The following is an 18,156-nucleotide window of genomic DNA, read 5'->3' on the forward strand; positions in this document are numbered from 1 at the left end:
GCTTGTGAAGCCAATTAACCGTGGGACTGTAAAACCTAAATATAATGGTAATAGCCAATAGGCAAAATTGCTAGTGAATTATGGTGATTTCAAGTGGGCTGTGACCAATTAAACTGAATCTGCCATAGAATATAAAAAAAAAAAAGTAACATCTTTGCTTTGCCCTCATAGTTTATTGAGTTATTTGTATATGTCGAGTTCAAAGGTCATTAAATAAACAGGTCCACAAAGTCAGGTGTCTTCTTAGGGTTCATGGGTCTGCTGGGAATTCGCAGTGACATATAGAAAGCTAAATGGATGAAAGGAAGGACTAGAGCAAACAATCAGCTCAAAAGACCATATATCTTTATTGTTGGCAGTATAATGAGAACCAGTAGAAATGCAGTAGCCAGCGAGTTTTGGGGTCCAAAGAATCCCCCTTCATCGGGGCTATTAAAAACAAATCAAATAAATAATGTTTATATAATGCATGAGAAATGAATTTGACCTAAAATTTCGAAACAGACATCAATGGTCAAAGTATAAATGAATATGTAAATATAAAAATAATAAGACATGAATATATATAGTTACATAGTTACAAAGTAGGTGAGGTTGAAAAAAGACACAAGTCCATCAAGTCCAACCTATGTGTGGTTATGTGTCAGTATTACATTGTATATCCCTGTATGTTGCGGTCATTCAGGCGCTTATCTAATAGTTTCTTGAAGCTATCGATGCTCCCCACTGAGACCACTGCCTGTGGAAGGGAATTCCACATCCTTGCCTCTCTTACAGTAAAGAACCCTCTATGTAGTTTAAGGTTAAACCCCTTTTCTTCTAATTTTAATGAGTGGCCATGAGTCTTGTTAAACTCTCTTCTGCGAAAAAGTTTTATTTCTATTGTAGGGTCACCAGTACGGTATTTGTATATTGAAATCATATCCCCTCTCAAGCCTCTCTTCTCCAGAGAGAATAAGTTCAGTGCTTGCAACCTTTCCTCATAACTAAGATCCTCCAGACCCTTTATTAGCTTCGTTGCCCTTCTTTGTACTCGCTCCATTTCCAGTACATCCTTCCTGAGGACTGGTGCCCAGAACTGGACAGCATATTGCATATTCTAGGTGCGGCCGGACCAGAGTCTTGTACAGTGGGAAAATTATCGTTTTATCTCTGGAGTTGATCTCCTTTTTAATGCATGCCAATATTCTGTTTGCTTTGTTAGCAGCGGCTTGGCATTGCATGCCATTGCTGAGCCTATCATCTACTAGGACCCCCAGGTCCTTTTCCATCCTAGATTCCCCCAGAGGTTCTCTCCCCGGTGTATAGATTGCATTCATATTTTTGCCACCCAAATGCATTATTTTACATTTTTCTACATTGAACCTCATTTGCCATGTAGTTGCCTACGCCATTAATTTGTTCAGATCTTTTTTCAAGGTTTCCACATCCTGCAGAGAAGTTATTGCCCTGCTTAGTTTAGTATCATCTGCAAATACAGAGATTGAACTGTTTATCCCATCCTCCAGGTCGTTTATGAACAAATTAAATAGGATTGGTCCCAGCACAATATGAACAATAAAAAAATGTAATTCCATATTTAAAAATCTACCCATGGTTGCTGCTACTGGTTTGTTTGCTGCATACACTAACTTTCTTTCCAGTCCAAGCTTTTGTATTATGGGTGGATTGTAACTGAAATTGTGTGTCATGCCCATAACCAAGCCTTTTTTGCCCTGACACCTGGAAGGTCACTGATTACCATTTTATCAATAAAATGCACCCTTTCTTTAGATCAGTAAATATACACTACACATATTTTGTTCAAGCTGTGCTGAAAGCAATTACACAGCTATATATAGAAGAAAAGAACAATCAGTAAACACAATCAAATGCTAAAGTTGGGGCTTTAAAACAGCATGGCCAAATTAAATTGATGCTATTATTTGAGACTATTTTTGCACCAATAGTCCTATTAAAAATAGACAAATGTAACTTGTATTGCATTGATGGTTTTCTGTGCATAATCTTCTATGAGCCAGTTCAGGAGATGACCCAAAACTGTTTAATGTGCTGACTGCGCCATGGGATGTAGATAGGTACACATCTGGGCTTTCGGAGGGTGGGTCACTTTAGGTTAGTGGGGGAGGGTAGGCAATAAGAATCAATGCACCATATGTGAAAGTTTACTTATCATTTAGGCCATATACATATTTCCACTCTTGATTCATTTACTTAGCTTATTCCTTTTTTGTGAACAATCATTGCTATCCACCAGGATCTGGTACAATCCAGTATTGACAGGTTATTAAATCATGCACTTGGAAGCTTGTTGTATGCAGAGAATGCTTTACTTTCATGGAGAATTAGCAATGCATGTCTTACAGCATTAGGAAACATGACACAGGAAACAGGAATATACAAGTACTGTACATGCACGTAACCTAGACAGAACATCCTGTTATTACTTTACCATAGAATAACAAACTATAACACTGCAGTATCACCTGCTGGGTAGAAAGGTATAATGTATATATATTGTCAGTTTATATAAGCGACATTACATTACATGCTGTTGTTCTTTTGCAACACCCCTTCTCAACAGCATGTGTGTCAAATTATATTCAGCTTCTTCTGGAAATAGCTATGACGTTCCTTCAACAAAGGCTTGGTGAGTGCATCGGCAGTCATCTCCTCTAACGGGCAACTCCTTGCTCTTGATTGTCCCTCAGTAGGTGATACTTGAAATTGATGTGTTTGGTCCCTTTCTGATTGCGTAAGTTTTATACAACCCTGGTTGTTTTCAAAAATGGAAATTGGTTTTGACATGTCTATCCCAATGTCCACAAAAAGTTGATAAATCCATATTGCTTCTTCACATGCGTGTTCTGCTGCAATGTACTCTGCTTCAGTTGAAGATAGAGTGACAGTTATTTGCTTTTGACAAGACCAACTTATGGTTCCTTCCCCATACTGAAAGATGAATCTGCTTGTGGATTTGCGGTGCAGTCCCCAGCCCAATCAGCGTCCACATATCAGACCAGTTTTGGATGTGATGTTGCTGGTAACCGTAACTTCATCTGAATTGTTCCTTTGAGGTACTGCATCACTCTTTTTACTGTGTTCCAGTCACGCTGACAGGGGGTTGAGACTTTCCTGCATAGTATGCCCTCTTCTGCGGCTATGTCTGGTCTTGTCACAATGGCAACATAAAGCCAGTTACCAATTGCTCTGCGATACATGTCATTGTTGGGTAGCAAGTTTTCAGTTTCATTGCTCTTTTGATAGCCTGGTTCCATAAGAGTTTTCACTTCCTTTGCTTCTTGCTTATGGAATTGTTCCAAGATTTCCGAGATTTTCTGAGATTGAGGTTGAGAAGATAACTTTCATCTTCCTCTCTCTCTATTTGGAGTCCCAGATAGTAGCTAATGTTCCCTAGTTTTTTTATTTCAAAATGTTATTTCAGCTCGTGAACTATCTGATTGTTATCCCCTTCTTGTTCAAAACAGGTTGATGAATATCCATCTGTCTTCTTGATTCTTGGAGTGGAGACAGGGGTCTGCTTTACTTCTTGAGAATCCCTCTTTAATAAGTACTGCATTCACTTTCTCATTTCACATCCTTGCAGATTGCTTAAGACCGTAGATGCTCTTCTTAAGTTTACACACAAGGTTGTCTCCTTGCTCAAACCCTGGTGGTTGCTCTATGTCGATATCTTTCTTAATGTCTCCATATAGGAAAGCAGTTTTAACGTCTAGGTGTTTATATTGCATGCCCTTCCTGGCTGCAACGCTAAGAAGCGCTCTGATGGTGGAGTGTTTTATGATGGGAGCTAATGTTTCATCGTAATCTTCACCAAATTTCTGGGAGTAACTCTTGGCAACTAGTCTGGCTTTGTATTTGTGGATATTCCCTTCTGCGTCTGACTATACTTTGAAAGTCCACCAGTTTTGCGGTTAGGAGGGAGCTCTGTGAGTGTCCAGGTTTTATTTTCTTGAAGCGACTTTAGTTTTTTTTCTGCTACCTTTCTCCATTTAATGGCTTCACATTTTGGCAGTTTTTCTATGTCTTCCCAAGATGTTGGTTCAAGTATGCTGTGTGTTTTGACAGTGTAATGCAGCGTACACACGAGTGGACTTTTCGTCCAGACTGGTCCGACGGACCGAGTCTGGCAGACAATCCGACCGTGTGTGGGCTTCATCGGACCTTCAGCAGACTTTCCCAGTCGAAAATCTGACAGACTTTAGATTTGAAACATGCTTCAAATCTTTCCGACGAACTCAAGTCCAGTCGAAAAATCCGCTCGTCTGTATGCTAGTCCGATGGACGAAAACCCACGCTAGGGCAGTTATTGGCTACTGGCTGTCGACGTCCTTATTTTAGTCCGGTCGTATGTCATCACGTACAAATCCGTCAGACTTTTTTGTGATCGTGTGTACGCAAGTCCGTTCGTTCAAAAGTCCGTCGGAAGTCCGTCAAAAGTCTGACGAAAATACGCCGGAATGGGCGTTGGACTTTTGTTGACGAAAAGTCCACTCATGTGTACGCGGCCTTAGACAGCTTGCAGGGGGGTATCCCCTTTGTAGTCCGAGTGGATCTTTTGACTTCAGGCAGTTCAGCAGAATCTGGTGGGGAACTTGATTTAGGCATTGTGCGTTCCACCTCTTGTTCTGACTCCTACACAGGTTCGCTTTGGTCGACCTTTTCTTCTGGTTTGCTTGCTACATTAACTTCACAGCTTTCAGGGATCATTGTTTCTGGTGATGGGCTCTCATCAAAATAAACACTACGGCTTATTGTTACTTTGTCAGTCTTTAGGTGTAGGGTTCTGTAACCCTTAGTTTGCTCACTGCAGCCTACTAGAATGCCCTCTATGGCTCTGTTCTCCAGCTTGAATAGTTTCTCACTTGGAATATAGGCATATGCTTTACATCCAAACATTCTGATGTGCCCAATGTTAGGCTTTGATCCATGGCACATTTTGAATGGAGTACTTTTAATAGCTCTTGAGGGTAGTCTGTTCTGTAGGTAGGTTACAGTCATGACTGTACAGTATTTGTGAGGTAGGTTGGAATCGGACTACATGCACCCGGCCATTTCTATAATGCCGTGTACACACGATCGGACATTCCGACAACAAAATCCTGGAATTTATTTCCGATGGATGTTGGCTCAAACTTGTCTTGCATACACATGGTCGCACAAATGTTGTTGGAACCGATCGCCAAGAATGCGCTGATTTACAAGACGTATGACGGCACTATAAAGAGGAAGTTCAATAGCCAGTTCGCCACCCTTTGGGCTCCTTCTGCTAATCTCGTATTTATCTCGTGTAAGTAGAAGTTTGGTGAGAAATGATTTGTGCTTTTCAGCCTCGTGCTTTTCAGATCATTACTGCTCTTCAGTTTGTGCTTGTGGGTTCGCATCTGGTTTTCAGTGCGTGTAGTCAGTTCGCATCTGGTTTTCAGTGAGTATTTTTATATTACGTATTTGATTGCCAGTGCATTCTTGTCCGCTCGTTTCTGAATTTCAGCTCGCTCTTCTCAGGCCTCTCCGATTTTCAGTGCGTTCTGTTAGTTCGTTTTGACCAGCCGACCATTTTGAAGCCATGTTGCGGGTACGTACTCATCGGAGAGTTCGTGCTGTGCAGGGGCTTGGTGTTGGGGTTCTTACTTTGACCCAAGCCCAGTCCATGAACAGGGCAGAGAGGAGTTCATGGACAAAGAATTGGTTGCGCCAGTGTGACCAAATCTCTCACATGCCTTTGTTGCGGGAGATCTGTGAGAATAATCCTGATGATTTCAGGAATTATCTCCAGATGACGGACGCCGTTTTTCACCGTCTGTTGGCTTTGCTGTCCCCTTATATTACGAAGCAGGACACCTGCATGTGGCAAGCCATCACTCCTGAATAGGGATGGGCGAACGGTTCGGCCCAAGCATAAGTTTGGGCCGAACTTTGGTTGTTCGGATGTTCTGCAGAACAATATGTGGTGTTCGGGGCAAATTCGAAAGCCGACGGAACACCGTTAAAGTCTATAGGACATTAACATGAAAAATCAAGAGTGTTCATTTTAAAGGCTTATATGCAAGTTATTGTCATAAAAAGTTTTTGCTGACCTGGGCCCTGCCCCAGGAGACATGTATCAATGAAAAAAACATTTTTTAAAACGGCTGTTTTTTCGGGAGCAGTGATTTTAATAATGCTTAAAGTGAAACAATAAAAGTGAAATATTCCTTTAAATTTCACACCTGGGGGGTGTCTATAGTATGCCTGTAAAGTGGCACATTTTTCCCGTGTTTAGAACAGTCCCTGCACAAAATGATATTTTTAAAGGAAAAAAAGTAATTTAAAAGTACTCGTGGCTATAATGAATTGTCGGTCCCGGCAACACAGATGAAAGAAGTCATTGAAAAAAATGGCATGGGACCCCCCCCGTCCATTACCAGGTCCTTTGGGTCTGGTATGAATATTAAGGGGAACCCCGAACCAAAATGAAAAAAAAAAAAGTGAGTGTCCCCCCAATTCCATACCAGGCCCTTCAGATCCCCTGATGAAGTCATGTGATGTGACAATACGTATCGGGATTGGAACACTGGGTACATTTACAGCCTGACGACAGGAGACGAGCTCGGCGCTCGTGAATGGTTTTACCTTGTTGATCATCACACATGTGAGTTTGTTTTTTATGTCTTTTACCAATAAATCTGTTCCACATACGGGATTATGCTATGAGTGTTCTCTCTCTATATTTACATCAATATCCATTGAGTCTATATCTGGCAACACCTGGGAGCAGGAGCGGACCAGTGATTCCATATAAAGGACATACGAACTCGGCGTTCATGGATTGACGCCTATGCTCCTTTTTAAAAAGTGAGTGCATCACTTTTTGATCCGCCCCTGTCCCACTGTGTTTATCGTAGAATCACGCTATATACAACTTTCTAATTTTCTACATATGATCTAATATCTGCCACTGGGATTGTCCAAGCAACGTATAGGAGACTATCATACCTTTGCATCTATCATCTCTATTTGTGATTAATATATGCTGTACACCTTACAGCAGTAAGGTAAGCTGCTTGCAGGCACAGGGTTGTCATCACTGAAGATTGTATTTTGGACACGTGTGTTTCCTGGTGGTGGGATTGATTGATTTTTGCCCTACAAGGATTCCCTTTATTATATCTTATTACTATATGAACTTTCTGCTATTTTTATATATTTTATCAATATTTTGTCTGGGATTAATTACTGTGTGTATTTACATGAGCATCCACTTAGCTCTCTGTGGCATATGATTGGTATATATTTTTTATATGTTTCACACGTGTTCATTTTTTTTTATTGTATCATTACACTGCACTAGTCACTATTGGATGTACTAGGATTTCTTATAACCAGGATTTTTTGGTGACAACACGTATATGATTTTTGTTTTTTTCACACTTTTTCAGCTTCCACATATCACTAACAAAACACCCTCAAAACTACCCCAAAGCACCCTCCCCATGTTGAGGGCATGTGGCCTGGTACGGTTCAGGGGGCGCTCTCCTCTTTTCCTGCGGCATGCCAGGTTGCGTGCTTGGATAAGGGTCTGGTATGGATTTTTGGGGAGACCCCCACACCATTTTTTTTTTCAATTTTGGCACGGGGTTCCCCTTAAAATCCATACCAGACCTGAGGGGGACCTCCACGCCATTTTTTTATGGTACCTATACCAGACCTAATGGGCCTGGTATGGAATTTGGGGGGGCCCCATGCATTTTTTTTTAATTTTGGTTCAGGGTTCTCCTTAATATTCATACCAGACCCAAAGGGCATGGTAATGGACTGTGGGGATCCCATCCCGGGACCAACAATTCATTATAGCCGCGAGTACTTTTAGATGACTTTTTTTCCTTTAGAAATGTCATTTTGTGCAGGGACTGTTCTAAACACAGGAAAAATGCGCCACTTTACAGGCATACTATAGACACCCCTCAGGTACGAAATTTAGAGGAATATTTCACTTTTATTGTTTCACTTTAAGCATTATTAAAATCACTGCTCCCGAAAAACCGTCCGTTTTTAAAACTTATTTTGCATTGATACATGTCCCCTGGGACAGGACCCAGGTCCCAGGTCCCCAAACACTTTTTATGACAATAACTTGCATATAAACCTTTAAAATTAGCACTTTTGATTATTCATGTTCGTGTCCCATAGACTTTAACGGTGTTCGTGTGTTCTGACGAATTTTTTGCCTGTTTGGTATGTTTTGGTGCAAACCAAACCAGGGGGTGTTCAGCCCATCCCTACTCCTGAACAGAGGCTAGTTGACCCCTTGCGGTACTTGGCGATGGGGAGAAATCTGCAGGACATCAAGTTCTGGACAGGCATCTCCCCCCCAGACTTTGGGAATCATTATTCCAGAGACCTGTTCTGCCATCATTCAGGTCTTGCAGAAGAACTATATTAGGGTAAGTTTTATCCTTTAACATCACATTCTATGTATTTAATGTTTGCTAATGTATTGTATTTCTTTCATCATTCCCTAATTACCATGATTGTATAATGCTGTGAATGTCCTCTTTGTCCTCATGCATGCTGGAAGTTTTTAAAGTTCCTTTTTTTGTCCTTCATGCATATTTGCCTTCACTAACCTCCCAAGCATGGTATCCTGGGCCCATACACACCTAGCCTAGTCACTTAACAATGTATTTTGTCAACTCCATTGTACTGCTTTACCCTAAACACCCCCTAAAATGAGTCCAAATGTTATTTGTGTGCTTAAATTCAGGCAGAGTGCCAGAGGCTTTTTTTTTGGGAGTCCCAAAAACATTTGGAACCCTCCCTCCACCCAACCGCTAAGTCAACCGATACCAATACACTATCTGCTGACTTTGCCAAACCCATACACACTATACCTACCTATTTTGTGGTCATATTTATGGATTAATTCACCAAAGCATGTAGTGAAAGGGCCTGCCTGAATACTTTTAAATGGTACTGTTTCAAGTTTTCTTCTCCTATTATCTTGATAGGTAATTGCAGATTGTAAAAATGTGCTTCAATTTGTACAGTGTGTATTAATTTATTGTATATATATGAATATATTATATATTAGGACATTTCTTACCTGTCCAATAGGCTGCCAATAGTGTAAGTAAGGAGGGGCTGGCCAAAATAACACACATTATTTATGCATTCAGCTCTCAATGAAGTGGAGACGGTTACCTGTCCAAAACATCTCCCCTCCCCCTAAAATTTTTACAATGGGCCATCAGAGGGGGTAAGGAATCTGATAAGTGGACCTTAGATTTTTTTCTTTAAATACTCCTTCAAATAAATGTTATACTGCTGTTGGCCAAAAATGTTTGTGTCTAATCTGCTTGCATAGTTATGTGCAAAAGCACTATTTTTTTTTCTTGTTTCACTCCACAGTTTCCTTCAATGCCACATGAATGGCAGACTGTGGCTTCCCAATTTGCCCAGCGGTGGCACTTTCCCAACTGCGGATGGGCAATTGATGGGAAACACGTCCACATAGTCCCTCCCCCCAACTCGGGGTCATACTATGAAACTGCACTGAAACTGCACTTATAGTGCAAAGTGGATTTGCCTTTAGTAAATAACCCCCAATTTAAACACCAATTTACTGAAAAAACTGCTATTGACTATTGAAAGAAGAAGCCACACATTGTTGAGTAGAAAACGTTTTACTTCGTGCACATTCACATGTGCGTTAGAAAAGGATTTTTGAACAAACCAACATATTTTTTTAATAAAATTATTTTTTTTTACATTAGAAATAAACTTTTTTGGGGTAAACAGGCATGTTTAAAACCATAAAACAAGGGGAGTGGTTTAGGCATGCTGTAGAGCGGACGTGTTCTCTCTGAGCTCCGGCGCCGGCACGAGAAAATCAACCTATACCGACACATTATCGCAGCAACTACCCCAGACAGCGATGAGGAAGAGGTCAGACAAGCCCCTGCCTAAAAAAGGCACCTCAGCAGGCTCGATCAAGCGGTTCCTATCCACAGAACCGGAGGATATGGAAGACACTGACGGCCTAGGCCGATCACCGCATGGCACACATTCTGGGACAAGCTCCGCCTCCCGCAACAGGCCAGATCTCAGACGCCGCTCTCCGGATTCCTCGGCCGGATCGGAGGGTGAGGAGAGCACTCTCAGACGCTCGGGAGTCACGGCTCTAGTAAACGACCTACCCACCAAGTCAGACATTGCCTCTATGTTGTTGAATCTCGAACGGGTGCTTAAGAAAGAGGTATCAGCGGTACGCTCGGATCTATCCCATGTCTTGGAACGAGTGGAGGAATCCGAACAACGCTTAGATCGCCACGCGGCCACCATTAGGACCCTGCAATCCTCCACACACCAACTTGCCATAGCCCACAGGATGGCTCTATACAGACTGGAGGACCAGGAAAATCGCAACAGGCGTAATAACATCAGGATTAGAGGCTTCCCGGAGGCTACGAGAGATGATGATCTCCTCCCCTCCATCCGAGGTATTTTCAATGGCCTTTTGGGCCTAGCCCAATCTGCAATTACCTATCAAGATAGACAACCCCCAAAATTGATAGAGTCCACAGGGCCCTTCGCCCCCGCAACCTCGCCTCTGACACTCCACGGGACATTATTTGCAGGGTGCATCATTACCCTGAAAAGGAGCTTATCATGAAAAAAGCCAGGGAAACATCTTCACTGGACTTTGATGGGGCTACTCTTTCCTTTTTCCCGGACCTGGCAAAGGAGACGTTGGACAGACGTAGGGCTCTACGTCCTCTCACAGAAAAACTGCGCTCTGCCTCTATTAACTACAGGTGGGGCTTCCCTGCGGCCTTAATAGCAAATAGAGATGGTAAAATGGCTGTCCTTCGGTTCCCAGAGGACCTGGAGAAATTCTGCATGGACATGAGCATATCCCCACCGGAGCTCCCAGGGTGGCAGGATGTCATCCTGCCCTTACCAGGTAATGCTGATCCGAAATGGCAGAAGGTGGACCGCAAACATCGCCCCCCTGCAACTGGAACACCGCCTCAGCCAAGCTGAACAGTGTGCCGGAGTGCTTGCCATCTAACCTACCCACCCACCGCCGGACGGTAGTGGAACATTTCTTTAAGCAAGTATACCAGATTTAATACCGTTCCCAGTCAATTATTCTTTTAGATCAGGTATGCATGTCGTTCCTGCTTTTACTGAACCCACCATGAGTGTGTCCTAGTCTGGTTTCAGTTAAGAGATTGGATCTAAGGTTTATTGTTCTCTGTTACTTGTTATATATAGGTAGCCATATGGTAGTGCCATTAGGTATCATGGTCTATGTTTCATGTTTGGTTTAGTTCACAAAAATTTGAAATTTCTGTTCTCATATGTAAGTGCCGGTGCCGGAGCTTCGGGACACTGTGTATATTCCCTCTTGGAGTCCGTGTCTGGATCCCCGGGGTCCTTAATCCCCCCTCTAGCGGGAGCTCTGGGATCCGGTGCTCTCATGTTCCTGCCTCTTTTTTGGCTGTGGATGTGGGTGTACTGGATCTCATCAGCATCCTGTTCATGCACTGCAGTTATATGCGTGCACTTGCAGCTGCACCCCCCTGTGTGTCCTACGCTGATCCTATTGATTTGTGCTAATCTGCTCTCTCTTTACTTTGTTTTTTCTACCTTTCTCTACTCTCTGTTCTTCTTCTCAATCCCCCCCCTGTTGACCCTTCCCCCTCTGCCTCGGTCCTGCCTCATTAGCAAAATGATGTTTGCGGACCCCCTCTGCTGGCCCCCATGGCTACGTTAACTTTACTCTCATTTAATGTACGGGGTCTTCATGCCCCTGGTAAAAGACACAGTCTGTATAGAGAGCTGGGCCGCTTGCGGAGTGACGTGGTTTTTCTGCAAGAGACCCACCTTACACACACTACTTCAGTAAAACTTTACTCTCAACAATACCCCACATGGTACTATAGTTCGTCTGATGTTCACAAAGCAAAGGGTGTGGCCATTGGGTTCCGCAGGGGGGGCTGCGTTTACACTAGAATCAATGCTAAGTGACCCGTCTGGTCGATTTTTGTTTTTGAGGGGCACCCTGGGTAGTATGCCCTGTACTCTGGCGACACTCTATTCCCCCAACCGTGAACAGGCAGGATTTATAGCCCGCACGCTTTCAAAATTGAGGGACTTCTCCCAACGGTGCATTCTCCCTGCAGGTGATTTTAACACATCCCTGGAACCTGTTTTAGACACATCCAAGGGGCGCTCTAGTCTGTCTCATAAGCACTTGAGATACATCCGAAAACAGCAACACGAATCCCAGTTAGTGGATGCCTGGAGGGTTATGCACCCGCAGGAGAGAGATTTTACCTATTATTCTCAGGTTCACCAATCCTACTCTAGAATTGACCTATTTCTTATCGATCACCATCACCTTCCAGTATTAGAGAAATCTGTTATTGAAACCTCTCATATATCAGACCATGCCCCTTAAACCCACCAACTGGAAACTGAATGAGGAACTTATCACTGATGAAATTGATAGGAAGCAACTGCTGGAAGAATTGTCTCTCTATTTTAAAGAGAACTCACAGCCTGATATTTCATCAGGGATATTATGGGAAGCACACAAGGCCCATATTCGAGGCAAATTTATAGAATTGGGAGCTAGAAAAAAAAGAGAACGTATGTTTCATCAATATAAATTACTTGATGAAATTAAACTACTCGAGCGCCAACATAAAGCTAACCAGTTACAGGCAACATTTCACACCCTGACAGAGAAGAGAGAAGAACTGAAATCCCTCCTACACATAGCTACCAAGCAGCAGTTCCGAATAGTAGCCCAAAGCTATTATGAAGGAGGTAAAAAGCCCAGTAGACTGCTTGCCCGCTCCCTTAAGCAGAAAAAGACTGCTTCTTTCATAGCAAAAATTAAAAACTCAGCAACTGATCTGGTACACAACACACCTAGTATAGCCAAGGAATTTATGGAATTTTATCAAGGCTTATACCATGTCCAACATTCAATTAAGGATCAAGGGGTAAAGACAAAACTCATTAATGACTATCTAGAACGAGCAAACTTACCCAGACTATCACCTGATATCCTAGCCTCGTTGGAGGGAGACTTTACCACTGCGGAGTTGCGCGTTGCCTTAAAAGCCATGGCTAAAGGTAAAGCACCAGGACCAGACGGTTTCACGGTGGCATACTACCGTTCCTTCGCAGATATATTGCTACCCAGACTGACCGACTATGCCAATGTGACCTCTAGGGGTAGTTACCTCCGACCCGAGACTACTCATGCTCATATTACAATCATCCCCAAACCTGGTAAGGATCCCAGTGACTGCGGTAGCTATTGACCTATTTCGCTATTGAATATTGACACTAAAATATATGCCAAAGCTATTGCAAATAGACTCCTCCCCCTGATTCCGCAATGGATTTCAAAAGATCAAACAGGCTTCATCCCGGGTAGAGAAGCAAGGGACAATTCCCTCCACACACTTTTACTGATGTCGCGCGTCCGCGGAACCTCCCAGCCCACCCTACTGCTTTCGACCGATGCTGAAAAGGCGTTTGATAGGGTGGACTGGGAGTTTCTCATGGCAACCTTGGCCCATCTAGGCATTGGCACTTCTCTCATATCCCAAATCTCCGCGTTATACCACCACCCTACAGCGCAACTACGTATCAATGGCACGCTAAGTGACCCCTTTACCCTACACAATGGAACACTCAGGGCTGCCCTCTGTCACCAATTTTATTCGCCTTATCTTTAGAACCGTTTCTTTCTATAGTTAGACATAACCCAAATATCCACGGGATAAAGGTAGGTAAATCTGAACACAAATACGCTGCTTATGCAGATGACATCTTGTTTTATGTACAACAACCCCTGATAACTCTCCCTAACCTCATGTCAGAACTTTCAATATACAGCACCATTTCTAATTTCAAAATCAACATGACAAAATCCGAAATACTGAACCTGACTATTCCCACCTCCACAGCGACACATTTAAAACAAACCTTTCCTTTTAGCTGGCAAGCGAGAAAAATGAAATACCTAGGCATTTTCCTTACACCCAATCCAGCCTCATTATTTCGCACAAATTTTATACCACTCTTAAACACAATAAGATTTGACCTCCACAAATGGTCTCAACTGGCTCACTCATGGTTGGGATGGATCGGAGTCGTTAAGATGAATATACTACCCAGGGTTCTGTTTTTACTGCAAATGATACCATATGGCATACCGTTAGGCTTTTTTACAATCTTAAGCTCTCTAATTGGTAAATATGTGTGGCACAGAAAAAGACCTAGACTTCCCCGATCCCTTCTTATCAGACCCAAGAGAGAAGGAGGCCTAGCACTCCCAGACTTTAGGACATACTTCAAGTCAATCATACTGAACAGAATATCTGACTGGAAATACCACAGAACTACCAAGCTATGGGTAGCCTTGGAAATGGAACTCAGTGGCACTGATCTCTCTACACAAATGTGGATACCTCGGAGATGCAGAAATTTATCCCCTACAACTTCACCATTTCACCATTGACACGCTCATCACTTATGATATGGGACTCTCTTTGTAAGACATACAACTGGCTTCATAATTCTCCTCTACTGCCTCTTGCTGGACATAACTATTTCCCCCCTGGAAACGGTGAACCTGGCACCCAAACCTGGAACCTGGGTGCCAATACTCTACTTCATCAAGTGTCTAACCTCTCAGGTATAATGTCCTTGACTACATTATTACCCAACGTACACGTTTCAATCATGGACCAGTGGAAATATCGCCAATTAGCAGCTTTTGTACATTCCCTTCCGAAACCTTTGAGATCTCTCTCAGATCTTACTCCAGTTGAAGCTGCATTTTCCGAGGATCAACCGGTGGAGAAACCCATTTCCCACGTCTATCACACGCTAATAACACTGGCCTCCACTGGAACTCCTTCCTTCATTCATAATTGGGAACGAGACTTACAAACGGAATTGTCACCAACCCAAAAATCTGACATTCTCACACTGGCCCACACCTCCTCTGGGGCATCCAAACTGGCGGAAGTAAACTACAAATTGTTATCAAGATGGCATTATACACCTGTAGTATTACATAAAACCTTCCCTCAGATGTCTCCCTTGTGCTGGAGAGATTGCGGGGAAAGAGCAACACATGCGCATATTTGGTGGTTTTGCCCACGGATACGCCCATTTTGGCTGACTATCTTACATTGGATTAGGGAGATCCAGGGTTGGGAGGTTCCCAATGACCCGTGGTTCGTCTTGTTTCATTGTTCAGGTAAACCAGTGGGACCATACAAAAAATCCATAACACCACACCTTCTAAACGCAGCGAAAACACTTATACCCCAATATTGGAAAAAGCCAAACATTCCGTCACTACGCCAATGGGTAGTGAAAGTAGATGACATTTACCATATGGAAGACCTAACTCTCTCTCTTAGAAATAAATTTGATCTTGCAAAAAAGATATGGTCCTGCTGGTTTGCCTTTAAATACACTAAGGCTTATGCAGAAATTATGTCTCAACCTATGTAATAGGCTTATGGTTAAGAATATCTCATAGATGTAGTCGGATCGAGGCAGATTCACACCCCCCCTCCCCCAACCCCTCCTTCCCCCCCCTCCACCCCTCTCATATCTAATTTCTGTTTTTACTCTTTCTTCACTCTTTGATATCTTTTCTATTTTGTTTTACTAACACAATACTGTTTAGGGATACATACGTTATCGATAGGTTATTATACCTTTATATTGTCAACCTATACAATCCGTGTATTCAATTCTTTTCCTACAATATATATCGGTTGTCATCTGTTGCATTTTGTGCTGTATGTCTCTTTTCTCAATAAAAACTAATTAAAAAAAAAAAAAAAAAAAAAACATAAAACAATACACAACTCATGAACTTACAAAGTTCAACTTTGATAAATTGAAGGCAATATCAGACATTAATATGTCCAAACTGTGTTGATATTGCCTTCATCAGATAGGGTGATATCACCCCTGTGAAAGCCAAATTTTGAAGATGTACACAAATTGAGAGTCAAAATGGGGATTTCCCTCCTGATCCCATGCATATTGTCAACATGTGCTAGCTCCCATCATGGGGTATCAATGGACGTGTTTTGGGGGTGCAATCCCTTCCTCTCAGCTACTTTAGTTGCGAGGAAGGGGTTGCACCCACAAAACGCGTACATTGATATCCCGTGATGGCAGATAGCACATGTTGACACACTGTGTGCATCTTCAAAATTTGGCTTTCAAGATTCTTTTAAAAAGTTAGAAAAATATTAAAAAATTGAAGAGTTTTGGTGTGTTTTAGATTCTGCCTAAAACATTAATGATGTTTTTGAATCTTTTTTCAACGTCATTGATGTCTTCCTTGATCTTCTGTAAATCCCTATTGCACACACCATGATCTCCCCGATGAGGATCTGGGAACTTGCACTTGTGAAATGAGTTTCTTCTTCCACAACATCCACCACCTAAAATAAAACAACACACCATGTATTATAAATATGCAGGCAATACATCTATTACCTGAAGCTCTGGTCTCAGACACTCACTTGTTGTGGTCACTATTTCGCCCAATTCATAAACCTCTCCTTCCTCCACATCCTCTGGTTATGGTGTGGGGATTTCCCCTTTTTTAGGACTTTGTGGGTCCCTGGTGTCCTCTGATGTCCCGAGTCTTTTCTCCCCTATGTGAATAAAAAAAATGGTAAACTTAGCACACAGATATTTGAGGGCAGAAATAGTAATATGAAACATTGCTTGGAAGTGACGTACAATTGTCTGTTTTGGCAGAGTTCCAAGCTGAAGAAATTTTGTTCTTTCCCTTTCTTAAAGCTGGAATATTTACCTGTTTTGGTCACGTTTCACACATGGAGACAACCCTAGTATCCACTGGAGCACCTGTGTGGGACACCCTAAAAAGTTTGTTCTGGTGTCCCACACTAGTGCTCCTGCGTCCAGATGTGTAAACAGCTGCTGAGTGTCCTCTCCTTACACTGAATCAAGTTTGCATTTCATTCTAGTTACAAACCCATCTAGACAACAATGTACTAAACTTTTTTTAAGACAAATAGGCATGACCAAATGTAGTTAACCTGCATCTGCCAAAAACATTGTATTAGTGGACGAACGATGTTTACTACGAACGATTACTGTGCCCACGAACCTGAAACTTGCCATTTTAAAATGTACAACAGTAAAGAAAAGCACATGGAGCAGCATGCAAGTAATAATAATAATAGGAACACACGACAACTACTTACTTTTTTGCAGAACTCTCTTGACCCTTCTGTACTGATCGTGCTCCCTCAATTTCAGGTCTGACCAGCGTTTCCTCAATTGATCCTTGGATCGTCGTACCCCAAAATTCCTGTGCAGACTTTTCACATCTTTACTCATTGTCACGGAACGTCCCACACTCCGCTTGAGTGCTTCCGTCATATACCACTTCCTCCCAGTCTGTATACAGATATCAGATATTCCAACCTCTCTGAGCACAAAACAAGGTGACACTTGCTTGTTGCTAACATGAACTCACTTTATTCAGAACCAGAATACAGTCTTATATACAGGAGAAGATGAGGTTCCCCCTTCCTGCTCATATTACTCTAACAATACAAATGTAACCTAATTAACCTAATTAACATGAGCTAATTAACTAATCCTTTATACAGCCTAGGTGACTGAGACATGACCTTTTGCCTAGACTGAGTTAATTATCACAGGACATTTTCTCACAATAGCAGCAGCTCCAATAGGAGTCGTCCCGTCTCCTACATTGTATAGAGGACAATGTGATCAGCTCATTCAATTAACATAAACACAGGGTTAATTAGAACAACCAACAATGTGTGGAATACCCTTAGAACCTGTGGTAAGCCAATTTACATTAAACATAATATAGCAGAGAACAAGACAGGTAGTTGGAATTGATGACACCAGCATCTTCTCACAGTATGAATCAAACAACATACAATATATACATATATACACGATTGAGTCCGATTAGTACAGTTCAGACTGGATTTCTAATTCACCTCACAAAGAGTATTGTTCCCTTGAAAATCCAGGGCCCATAATCAAAAGGCAAGGGGCTTGCATTTAGTCCTATCCAACAGCCCCTGT

The sequence above is a fragment of the Aquarana catesbeiana genome, linkage group LG01 (genome assembly GCF_042186555.1).
Source record: "Aquarana catesbeiana isolate 2022-GZ linkage group LG01, ASM4218655v1, whole genome shotgun sequence".
Taxonomy (NCBI): Eukaryota; Metazoa; Chordata; class Amphibia; order Anura; family Ranidae; genus Aquarana; species Aquarana catesbeiana.